This window comes from Bos taurus, chromosome 11 (assembly GCF_002263795.3).
Source record: "Bos taurus isolate L1 Dominette 01449 registration number 42190680 breed Hereford chromosome 11, ARS-UCD2.0, whole genome shotgun sequence".
Taxonomy (NCBI): domain Eukaryota; kingdom Metazoa; phylum Chordata; class Mammalia; order Artiodactyla; family Bovidae; genus Bos; species Bos taurus.
The window spans coordinates 57,299,947-57,303,729 of NC_037338.1; the positions used below are offsets into that span (position 1 = coordinate 57,299,947).

Sequence of the window (3,783 nt, forward strand, 5' to 3'; positions counted from 1 at the left end):
CTACAGGAGTTCTCTTAGTTGAGAAAAAAGTCAAAAATAGAAAAAAAAAAAAAAACTGAAATGATGGGAAGACAGAAATAAGATTATTTAATAGTGAGATTCTGTATAGAACGAATTCTAAGAAAACGTCATATTTCTGTCCACTAGTTGACAAATCTTGTGTAATTCTCACTGCTTGAATGTGAGCAAGACTTGTAAATATGAATTTTACTTGCTTAATTATGTTACTTTACATGGCAAAAACTCGGAAAGGAGTAGGTCAAGGCTGTATACTGTCACACTGCTTATTTAACTTATATGTAGAGTACACCACGCAAAATGCCAAGATGGATGAATCACAAGCTGGAATCAAGATTGGTGGCAGAAATATAACAAACTTAAGATATACAGATGATACCACTCTAATGGCAGAAAGTGAAGATGAACTAAAAAGCCTCTTGATGAGGGTAAAAGAGAAGAGTGAAAAAACAGGTTTAAAACTCAACATTCAAAAAACAAAGATCATGGCATCTGGTCTCATTACTTCATGGTAAATATATGGGAGGGGAGTGGAAAACAGTGACAGATTTTATTTTCTTGTGCTCCAAAATTACTGTGGATGGTGACTGCAGCCATAAAATTAAAAGATGCTTGCTCCTTGGAAGAAAATCTATGACAAAACTAGTCAGCATGGTAAAAATCAGAGACATCACTTTGAAGACAAAGGTCCACATAGGCAAAGCTATGGTGTTTCAGTAGTCAGGTATAGATGTGAGAGTTGCACATAAAGAAGGCTGAGTGCTGTAGAACTGATGATTTCAAGCTGTGGTGCTGAAGAAGACTCTTGAGAGTCCCTTAGGCTGCAAGGAAATCAAACCAGTCAATCCTAAAGGAAATCAATCCTGAATATTCATTGGAAGGACTGATGCTAAATCGGAAGCTCCAATACTTCAGCCACCTGACTCATTGGGGAAAAAACCCTGATACTGTGAAAGATAGAGGGCAGGAGGGAAAAGGAGTGACAGATGAGATGGTTGGATGGCATCCCCAGCTCAGTTGACATGAGTCTGAGCAAACTCAGGGAGATAGTAAAGGACAGGGAAGCCTAATGTGCTGCAGTCCATGGGGTTGCAAAGAGTCAGACACAATTTAGTGACTGAACAACAACAACATAAAGCAAAAAAGATTTTGGAAATGTAATTTTAATTACATTTGCTTCTATTTGCAGCAAAGAATCCCCCTGCAATGCTGGAGACCTAGGTTCAATCCCTGGGTCAGGAAGATCCTCTGAAGAAGGGAATGGCTACTCACTCCAGTATTCTAGGCTGGAAAATTCCATAGACAGAGGATTCTGGTGGGCCACAGTCCATGGGGTTGCAAAGAGTCAGACACAACTGAGAGACTAACAATTTCACTCTTCACTTTTACAGTTGGAGGGTCTTTAAATGTACAACTGGGGGTGGGGGAAAGTCTTTTTCTCTTTTGAGGCAAAGAAGGAAAATCACTCCTCAAAACCCAGCAAATCTGACTGTGAGATCTTTAATACTGTGCAATCTCCTCAGTCTCTCTCTCTCTCTCTTTTTTTTTTTTTTTTTTGCAGTGGAGCAAGAAATCCAAGTCTAATCCAAGTTACAGAAAACAAGACAGTGATGGCTATAAAGGGAGTGATCTGAAGCAGCAGTCTCTTTTCCCTCCCACATCCAATATATGTGCTTTGCAGAAGACAAAAGTAACAGGTCCACAGAATACAACAGCTAGAATTACAAAAGTTCATTCATTCAAGGGTGGTTGAAGACAGGAAAGACAAGTGAGAGGTTAAATGGCACAGGGAGGAAAAGTCCTGAAATCAGTCCAGGTGTGGGGCTGGCAGATGCTAGAAAAGAGCTGCAGAAAAACTTGTGGTCCTTTCACTTTTCACTGGTGTTTAAAATCCATGCAGGGAGATTCTGCCTTACCTGCACCAGAGACAAAAATCCCCATTCCTCAGAGAGACTGGAATGTGCACAGGGCCCTTGGCACAGTGGGTCCTGCCTTCCCTGGTTGGGGAGGTGAACAAGGTAAAGAACTGCCATGGAATCCTTCCTGTCTCACCCATCTCCACTGGATGGCAGATGACTCCAGGGACCAGCAGCAGGTCCCTGAATTTGCAGGAGATGGGTGAGGTGAGGGGAACTTCTCTGCAGAAGTGGAGCTACTGAGGGCAGACTGCAGGTAGACCATCTTATGGAGGACTCTGTTGCTTAAGAAAACCACCAAGGAGAAGACGTGCAATTGGAAAAGATATGCTTTTGCAGAGATCTTTGCTTCATTGGCGCTGATAATGAATAAAGGAAAGAGGACAGACAAGAGGCATCCATTGACTGTGTAGGAGGACTTCATCCCTGTGAGAAAATCAAGGGCAAACTGAATCCAAAGTAGTAAAGCCCATTTTTTTTATGTTTGACAACCACTGGTGTATTTCAGTTCCTTTATTGAACCAATGACATTCGAAGAAGTGTAGTGAGTAGAGAAGAGATGTATATAGGAGGCCAACAAGCTGACCAGCAAGATGGATGGGAAAGAGACTCACAAACATCCTCTGGAGAAGGAAGAGAGCCCACAGCACAATGTTGAAGAAGGTATCAGCTATTATTCGGCTAATGCTAGGGAATGGGTGAGGCTTCCTCTCTGATACCTCAAATGCCAGCTCAATAATGTCCTGAAACAAAATAGGGTTCACAGCTTTGCTAAACACAAACAGGAGGAGCACCCAAACAACAATGAAATTTGATGTGAGAAAGCATTCCAACTGCAAACAAACGTCCCCATTTCGTGATGGCTCACCAGTAATTTGGGCCATTAATGACTAAGCACAGGAACAAACACTTGATAAAACAAGAGGAGACTGAACCAGAACAACGCCACCATTCTACGTACAGCATTGAAAATTTCTACTGACAATACAGGTTCACACTCCTGTTTCCTTACTATACTCTGGACTCTCCTCTGAGCCAGGATCCTAATTGTTCTTTTTCCACTGTTCCTCTCTCTCTTGCTGAATTCAAGCATCTAGCTTTGAGATGGTATTAATAGAAATTCCCCAGATGGAGTCTTTGATTCCCCCTGGAAAGGCCCTGCAGAAAGGTTTTGACACCGTCAGCCATCTCTTCACCATCCAACCTATCAATTATACAAAGGAGATAGAAGTGTCTCCAAATCTTTCATCATGAAGGACTTGGCAGCTTTGCTGCTATGGTTCTACTGGGCCAGACCCTTCTCCAGCCCTGCCCTTGGCCACCAAAGGTCCACTAGGCTCTTCAGCATCATTCTGTACTGGTACTCTGGCTTCCACTCAGGCCACTGTCATCTCCATTCGGCATGCCCAGACCACATGGGGCCCCTACAATTTTTAAAAGAGAAAAAAATTAAGCCAACTGTGGAGAAAAAAAGGAATTAAAAATAATCAGTCCAAAAGAACACAAAAGACAAAATCTGATGCAACTAATAGAAAAACAACTAGCAGTTAGATAAATTTTAATCACGAGCCTCAATGACTCCATTAAGGTATACTGTCTAAACACAGCAATAAAAGGTAAAGATTTTCAAAGTGGAAAAAAATCCACCTATATGCTGTTTATAAGAAACCCACTTTAATTATAAAGATATACATGAGTTAAACTGAAATGATGGAAAAATCCAATCTACTTTTTTAAAAAGCTGGAATATTTATATTAATATGGGAATAAACAGATTTTGATACAAAAAGTACTAGGTCCAGAAGATTGTTATTCAAGGATAAAGAAATCAGTTTTCAATGAATATATA

At 40.9% G+C, this 3,783-nt stretch overlaps 1 pseudogene; it reads right to left on the reverse strand.

The window, feature by feature from the left end:
* Window positions 1-2,082: 2,082 nt before the first annotated feature.
* Window positions 2,083-3,238, reverse strand: LOC100138942 (etoposide-induced protein 2.4 homolog; annotated as a pseudogene).
* Between the last annotated feature and the right edge of the window lie 545 nt (window positions 3,239-3,783).